This window comes from Pelmatolapia mariae, linkage group LG6 (genome assembly GCF_036321145.2).
Source record: "Pelmatolapia mariae isolate MD_Pm_ZW linkage group LG6, Pm_UMD_F_2, whole genome shotgun sequence".
Classification (NCBI taxonomy): Eukaryota; Metazoa; Chordata; class Actinopteri; order Cichliformes; family Cichlidae; genus Pelmatolapia; species Pelmatolapia mariae.
Window position 1 is genome coordinate 10201967 of NC_086232.1, and position 8901 is coordinate 10210867.

The following is an 8901-nucleotide window of genomic DNA, read 5'->3' on the forward strand; positions in this document are numbered from 1 at the left end:
AATATTAATATTACATTGTGACTGAAAGGTAGTTTTTTAGTTGTTATTACTTCCATTTTTCTTAATATCACAGGTATCTTTTTAAATGAATAATATATGTTTTTACGAAGCCCCAGTTCACCATGCAGGACAAAGGTAAGTCTGTACTTAATGTCAACACAAATAAGTAGAAAAGGTTTAAAAATGATGCAGTGAACTGACTGTAGTCTCTTGTTTTTACATAAGGTATAGCCTGTGGCTAAGGGATCAGAGGTGAGGTAAAAACACATAACAGAAGAAAAGTAAATTTAACAAATCAGTGATCTGTGAATTCATACTTTTCTTTTTGTCTTTAAATTCAGGTGGTTTACACGTTTCCTCTCCCAGAATTCAGCACTTCAGACACTCAACGTCCAAGATGGAGCTAACACCCCACCCAGAAGACAGCCTTACCCCGACCAAGCCGATGAGAAGGATGGATGGCCAAGTGAAAAACTGGAGAGTGGTGCTGTGTTTCAACTATGTAAGTTATCACCTCACATTGACAACAAACTGTCTTGCTGACTAAATTCTTCCAATAGTTTGTATAAATCATCGTCCTATGTCAGCAGCACTGTAGGTTTAGGTTTATTTATATTTTTCATGCGTATATGTTGGGTTTAAAATTGCTTTTTAACAACATACTGCAGCTACCAACAATGAAAATGCTGTTTTGTGTTAAAATGACGTCTTTCTTGTGTTATTGCTTTGCAGGGAAGCTGAGAGTGGACAGAGCTGCACAGAGGACCAAAGATCCACCCTCAGCACTTCATACCTGACTGGCCACAGCACCACCCCTCCTCACCCAGGGTGGGGAGGGTCCTGACCCCGCCTACACAGAGGGAGTTGTGAACATGCACTTCTGTGTCGGTGGGTTTAGGAGCCTCCTCACACACACACTGATGAAGACTGTCACTGGAAGATGTCTCCAGTTTGTGATGTTTAATACATGTTTTTATTGCTTCATTTAAAACTATGAGATATAAAATAAACCAATTTTCATAATATTTTCTGTGTATTTAGTTGTTTTCTTAATAAGTTATTTGGAACATCATTGCAACCTGTCAGCTTTTTATTGAGGATTTAGAAAGTTGCTGGTGGCCCGAGTGTGTACAGTGGGGTGTTGTTTTTGTTTCATGGTGAAAGTGACCTCATGGGGAGCAAAAAGAACAACTGAACAATTTGGGGATTCACAAACTTTGGTAATCGTTAAAAATGAAGAAAAATTGTTCTGTTCAAACTGCTTTAACCTGCAATTTACTGTATGTTGTTAGGCTGCATGGTACAACCACAGTCTGCTAACCACCCGTGGTGATCGAAGGTTTTGAGGTCTTGCTTGAGCTGCTGATGAAGCTTTATCAAAGCTTGTTAAGTTTCCAAACCACATTTTATCCTGATGGTCCAAGGCTTACATCTTTATGCTCACAAACGTACTTGTGTAATTAATCAGTAATCAATTTATTACTTGAAGTTAGAGTGTGAGGGGCATTAATGAACATAAATCAGATTTAACTGGATTATGTGTTTAGGTCAAGAGACACAGACCTTCATCTTTAAGAGGCTCTTCTTAAATGTCTAATCACGATGTTTGTGTTTGTCTGCAGCATCACTGCAGCAGAGAGGGTATAACACAAGGCCACAGTCATGTGGTATTCTTATTCTTATATATAAAAAGGGTTCACAACTGAAAGTAAAACGTTATACAGTTAATGCAAATTCATCTTAGTTGACATAAGCATAAAGACAATGTAAATAAGATATGAAAATAGTTTAAAAGTTATTATTTTTCATGTTGCATCAATGGTTGCCATTTTATTCACGAGAACTGCGATCTGTACAATACTAATCGGCTAGTAAGCCTTTTCTGGGATCGATTGGTAGTGTCTCCAATCTCCACTAGGGGGCTTTCGCACGTTCTCCTCATTGCATTAAACTACTCCGTGAGATAACAACACAAAATCACTCTTGTGATTCTTTCCTTCCTGTTTTCAGGGGTGTAATAATGGCTGCATTCATTGAGGAACGTAGAGGAACAGTTAATATATGACAGCCTATAGTTAGTAACATAGGGTCAGTGTAACACAACCAGGCACCTTTACATCAATAGCTCAATTATGTCCAGCAATATTGTCAGAAACTTTTTGATACACAGACTTTGCTCATCTCATATAAATGATCGATATTAAATGCAGTCATGGGGATCAGTTTGGCTTCAGAGGTGCAAACATAGTATGAAACTGATACATATAATGTCTAAATGTGTATCTTGAAATTTCAATTCAGTTTTCTCAATAAAGGCTTTGAAAGTTAATAATATCTTATTAAACACTAACTTTGAAATATGGTTATAATGCAAGGACTGGTGGTCTCTTTATGGGTACCAACAAATGAGTTCAAAGTATTTTAGCATATCTCTGTAAAATCAACAAATCTATTCTTTTCACATTTTTATTGGTTTACTCTTTCACATACTAAAGCCATGCAAGTACACTGGGCGGTTGTTTTTAACAGAATCATTTGATGATTCTGATGAATTGAAGTATTGTTTCAATGAGCTGTGAGCTGTGGCACCAATAAAACTGTCCACATCTGTAAGCTATGTGACACCAACAAAAATGAACACATGAAAATCTAAAAACTAACTAATAAAGGAAATAACTTCTCTACTTTTCTGTTGAGTGACTTTTGTTGTTGTCATTATGTTTGTTTTAACAGATTCTTGCTTTAGCAGTGAGAGGAGTCGGGTAGGGCTCCATCAGGAAGATGGCCCCAGAGGTCCTATCCCCCCGCCCACTTCTCTGGGGCTTGAACATCAGTGGATTTCCACTTAAGCAAAGCCTCATCAAGTTCCTGCAAACAGCACCACACACACACTATCATGTACGGAGCAGAGTGTGGATGCTGTGTCTGAGACCACGATCATTGTGTTTCTACCATCTGGTGCAAGCTTCATCTGTCTCACTGTGTTCTCCTAAAGGCCAAGACAGCAGGACAGTGAAATCAATCTCACTTATAGGTGCCAGAAATCAGTGGATATGAGATTAATGGTGGTAATCAGGTTATGCAGTAGTTGTCTTCTCAGCAGGTGGGAAACATCTCTCTTTATTTGTTTATGTACATGTGTGTATCGGAAATCTATTTTCCTGTACAGCTCAGGTTTAAGGCACAATGTTGATCTAATCTAATGAAGTGTAGAGATCAGTGCACTTTTAGAGTCAGTGAAACTACTGACATAGGTGATGTAAACCCTTGACTAAGAGTTTCTTAGTCAGTTGTTAATGGGAAAATTTTGCACATTTCCACACCACCATCTTCTAAGCTGTGATGCTACATGTGCAGCAGCAAACGTCCAATTAGTACCGATCAGAAGGTTGGAGGTTCGATCGCTGCCTGATCCAGTCTGTATCTCAAAGTATCGTTGGACACGATACTGAACCCCAAACTGCTGAGTATGAGTGTTAGATAGAGAGAACTTAGGTACAGAAAAGTGCTTGTATGAATGGGTGGATGAGGTGTATAAAGTGCTTGAGTAGAAAAGTGGTATTTAAGAACAAGGATGTGCAAGAATTTGCTAGACACGCTCTTCTTTTTCCAAAATTAAAAATGTTATTTCAAATTTGACAGCCTGTGTGTCAAAGAGACTGAAGAGTAACTAAAGGGCAAAGTCCAGGAATACAGCCAAACTCAGGAGATCAGTTAGGAGCACAACTGAGCAAAGGTGATTCAAAAAAATGGAGAGAATCTCTGCCATGCAGTGACATGCTGAGCAGACTGGTTTACAGCCACAAGAGAGACTCAGTGTTCACAGATCATAAAATCTTCAGGGAGCAAAGCTCTCAGAGAAACTATAATGCAATCCACAGATACAATACAGTCAATAAACTCCAAGTGAAATGTTAAACAGTAGGAGTGCATGGATAGCTTTTTGTACAGCTCTTTCTTCGTATCCTTTTTTCCCCCCTTTCTAAAGTCTCTTCAGAAGCTTTGCAATTTGTCAAACAGCAGCTGGTAAAAAGGCTTTTGCAGTGAGGCAGGGAAGCCTGTTCAAACCAGATTATGCTTGATTTGAAGACTGCAGAGAACTTGGGGCTGACAGCTCAGATTAGGATTGGTTCTCCCTTGAAAAGGCATTAGTGTGTTCTGCCATGGCAGGATTTCTGTTCAATGTGCAGTTAGATTGAAATCAAAGGGCACCAAAGACACCTTAACCTGAGGGATCATTACGTGACACCCAAAGCATCTGAGCAGTCTTATTCCTTCATCTGTACCAAATTACTCCGATTCACAGACGTCGTGCACAGCAGACCTGCAATACAACAATGAATAACAGGAGTTACGCCTGCGTTTGACAGGTCAAAATGTCACAGGGAGCAGTTCAGTTCAGTTTCATTCCCCTCCAGAAATCACTTCATGCATAATTAACAGGAACCTTTGAGTAATGAAAGCACTTCAATTAGCGTTTCCTTACCATATTCCACTTTGCCACCAAGTTTTATGATGAGAAGAGTTTTTTCTACTTCTATTGTGTTTTTTTTATATTGTTATTATTATTTCTGTTGTAATTTGTGTTTGTTTTTTGTTTGTTTTTTGTTCAGTTTTTCAGCTTTGTGGCATTTTTTTTTTCTATTTCTATTGTGTTTTATTCAACTTCCGTTACATTTTGCATGCTTTTGCAAAGCTAAACTCTAAAAGATTGTTTATTTCAGCTTGTTTACATCCACACCTTACAGGTTTTTATGGGTTGATAGTTTTCCTGATCCAATCTGCATACTCAGGATCACAGAGGTCCATGAAGGCAGCCGGTGCTCTGCATACAAAGTCCGGATCTCCCACAAAAGAAGAAACCCCATAAATCCTGCCATTATGAACCACTCCTCCACCAGAGTCTCCCTGCAAGACAGAAATACAGTTTCCCAGTTTAATGAAATCTTTCTGTATTTTGAATGGTTAATAAACACAGCTGTGAGCTGAGGAATCATGCACACTCACTCGACATATATCTTCCCAGGACTTTGTCCACAGAACCAGTGTTGATAGCTCTTGACTCGGTGGACCTCGGGGAAGTTTTTCTGTAAAATATCATTGAGCTCTGTACAGCTGACAACCTCAGTCTCTGCACAGTGAAGAGAGGGTGATTTACCAGGTTCTAGTAAAAGGGGACAAATTAGTTCAGCTTAAAGCACTTTTTAAAAAAATGATGCAGATTTGTATTTTATGCAGAAATGCAGCAGAAAGAAATAAAATGGTCTGAGCTCACAGGAAAAGCTTGTTTTTATTTTGAACACATTAGAAATGAAGCAAAATACAATTTCAGGACAAATATCTGCAACATCTCTTTACTAATAAAGTAACAGTTTGGGGGTTTGTTCTCTTCTTTTTTTAATACAACAAATTTGTTAAAAATCATCTTACTTCTTTTCTCATTAGCTAGTCCAGTGGTGGCACCATAACCTGCGATCTCAACTCTGGAATGACACAAGAAGTGTTTGGATGGTTTTCCCTCCTTTTTTTGTCAGTTACATACAAATACATATATTGATTGTTTTGCACGTTAACTTTAAAATGTTGCCCTGAGGTCTGTACTATGAAGCAGGATCTCATCTCTCCAGGTAACTTCAGAGTTCTCTATGAAGGATTTTGACTTCTTACCAGAGAAAATTGTAAGAGTAACCCTGACCTGCTGTTATATTAGTTATGTCCTTTATAGAGTTTTAGTCACCACTTTATCATCATGCGCCACACCTGGCTAGCATGCTATGTTCTAAAGGGCCTTGTAGCAGCCCTTGTTACATGTGTAGGCACGGAGCATGAAGCAGAAAGCACAGCTTAAAAGAGACGTTGATATAAATGGCGGCGTGACACTGACTGGTGTTTTATGTTTTCTCAAGCCAGCTAACACAAAGTAAGCCAAGCCTTGTTGAATTTTCTTTGTATTATATCCCTCTGGTTAGGTTCAAGGTTAGAGATCATTTGTCCAGAAAAGCAGCATCACCATTCCTGGAAGATTCCTTTAAACTTTCAACTTTAGACCCTCCTTGTCATGATTAGGCCGTGTGCAGGCAGAATGAGGACCCAAACGCAAACTCACGGGAAAACAGGACTGAACTCAAAATACAGCTTTATTGCTGACGGAAGTTAAGGCGATACAAAATAATATGAAACTAAACTGGGAAGTCATAAAGGAACTAACTCACGAGGAAACACACGGAGGAGCACCAATGACTGTATAAAAGATATTATGCATTTAAACCCTTCATATTTTTCCAATATTACAGTTTTATCTTCCTTTTTAAAACCTGCATTGCCAGTATAGTTTATCCACATCCATTAGGATTGAAAGCCTTGGTTAACTTGATAACCAGGGCTTTGAATTGATAAGGAGCTTCCTGTGAGTACTTATCCGGATTCCCACTGTTGGGTTAAGATAAAGGAAAGATATTCTACATATGTTGAACTCACTTCACAGCACAGAGCTCAGGTCAAGAAGAAACTTTACGAAAAAAACTTCAAAGCAAGAAACTCTGAGCCACAGGAATATAAATGTATCATTTCAATCTAAAACTGAAGTTAGCACGACGTGTCAGTATCTGTCAGAACACATGAACCTGAAGCAGAAAAATCCACAACTCGCCTTTTAGGAGGTTCATCACAGTCAGCTAGTTTTATAGGTTGGATATCAGAGCTGCTAGGTAGCTGCAGCAGCATGATGTCATGAACTCTGCCTGTGCTGGTGTCTTTGTCTGTATAGATCTCAGCTTCTGTTGTTATCTGCACTTCTTGCTCCGGACCCCCTTGATGCACACTTAGATTTGCAAACATGATCCTGCATGTGCACAGCAAACATAAAACTTGATTACTGATGGTCACCATATTCTATTTCTCATCTTGTCTGAATGTATTTTACTTTTTACTGAATAGCAAAAACATGGCTACTAGACATTCCTTGGGTTCACAAGTTTTAGTTGCTGCTCTGATCTCCTCACCCTCCTGGCTTCAGACAGTGAGCTGCAGTCAGAATCCAGCGGTCGCTGATCAAAGAGCCTCCACACAAGCTGGAAGGTCCATGTGGATAAACTGCTCTGAGTTGTACATGATACTGTCGCTCACATTCATCACCTCCAATGATTCTCTTTTGCAGAGCGACCTCTGTGTTACCCGTCACACCTGAAAGAGGAATCCCCCGCCCCACCAGGTCACTGCCAGTTTTTCTTTGTACCTGTAAAATGTCTGCTCTCAGACGTAAGGCAGAACCACGCAGTAAGCACCAGAGCCATTAAATATAGATACTGTAGCTGAACACTCACTGATACACAGAGGCAAGAGAAGAGGCACCAGACACAGTGTTCCTGCCATTCACTCTCTAATGACTGCATTTCAGTTTGAATATTGGACACTGCATAGTCACATAGTGTCATTATGAAGCTTTATCAACTGCAAATGCAAAGCTCCACACATTTATGCAAAGTTACTTATCGTCTCTTTTTGCTTTTGGCTTTCATAAAGTGACAGAAGGGAAATTAAGGTAAAATATTTCTATAGATAAAGTGCTTCATAAAAATAAGCAACAAAAAATAAATACAAACATTAAAAGACAATAATAATATCCACTACCTAAAATCAAGCCTCTACAAATTAGTAGAGCTGCTCTTTAAAATCTTCAGACCGCAGAGATCAAATGTAATATTAGTGCAGTCCATAGATTAGGAGCCACAAACTTGAAGACACACTTAGTCTCTTTTAGTTTTCAGCCTAGAACGAGGAACCTCCAGCAGGTTTCTGTCAGAAGACCTCAGTGACCTGCACCTCATAGATGGAAGCAAATGAAGTTTGATCTCAGCTTCATGCTCTTGTTCTGCTCATGCACTCACTGATTTGAATTACATGTTCTACACGCTTCACTGTATCTCACTGTCAGTTTGTCAGTTTGTGCCATTAATTCAGAGAATATGGTGTAAACCAATGATTTATAAACCTAAAACAGCTCATGATCACTAACCAATGCTAACTTTGAGAAACAATGCAGAACATATTGTGCCCTCTGTGTGGCTAATGAAGCTCTTAAGATTTGAAGAGCAAAACAAAAGAAAAAAACACTTCACTCATGAGTCTCCAACTGAGTGCTGACAGAGAGCGAGTGGGTTACCTCTGTGTGACTTCAAGCTGCAGAGGGTAAGGCTCTGACTGTGGTCTGCGTATATGAGCTGAACAGCAATTCAGAATACCCACCGTGCACAGTTTCTGTGAGGTTTGGCATAACTCGATGCATTAAATCATTTTCATATTATACAGACAGAATTATGCAGTAAGAACCAGCAGTTAAATATAGAAACTGTTGTTGAATACTCACTGATACACAGAGGCAAGAGAAGAGGCACCAGACACAGTGTTCCTGCCATTCACCCTCTAACAACTGCCTTTCTGTCTGAATGGTGACCATTGTATAGTCACCAGTGTCATTATGAAGCCTTATCTTCTGAAAAGCTGCAAAACTCCACATATTTATGCAAAGTTACTCATCAGCAATTTTTGCTTTTGCTTTTCATAAAGTGGTGGGAGGGAAATGAAGCTGAGAAATGATACTTTGAGTATTGTGTAAACCGTCGATTTATTATAGAAGATATACAGTATGAACTGGCCGTAAATGTACTTTGGTCAAGACCTGAGTTAAGTTTCATCCAAAGGCTTGTGGCTCAAATTTGAGGAGGGCCTGACAGCTTCAGTAGAAAGACGCTGAGGGTCCTGTCACTGTTGTTGATGTCTCTGTCCTGAAAGATCACAGACTGCCCTGTGATTTGTGGTGTTTCTTGTGGACTCGTAAAAGGATTTATTTATATGATATAGTCTTCACAGATATCAGATCTCAGGCCAGCTTGAAAGAATTGT

The 8901-nt window shown here is 39.2% G+C and overlaps 1 pseudogene; it reads right to left on the reverse strand.

The window, feature by feature from the left end:
* Nucleotides 1–4752: 4752 nt before the first annotated feature.
* On the reverse strand, nt 4753–7371 carry LOC134628880 (kallikrein-8-like; annotated as a pseudogene).
* Between the last annotated feature and the right edge of the window lie 1530 nt (nt 7372–8901).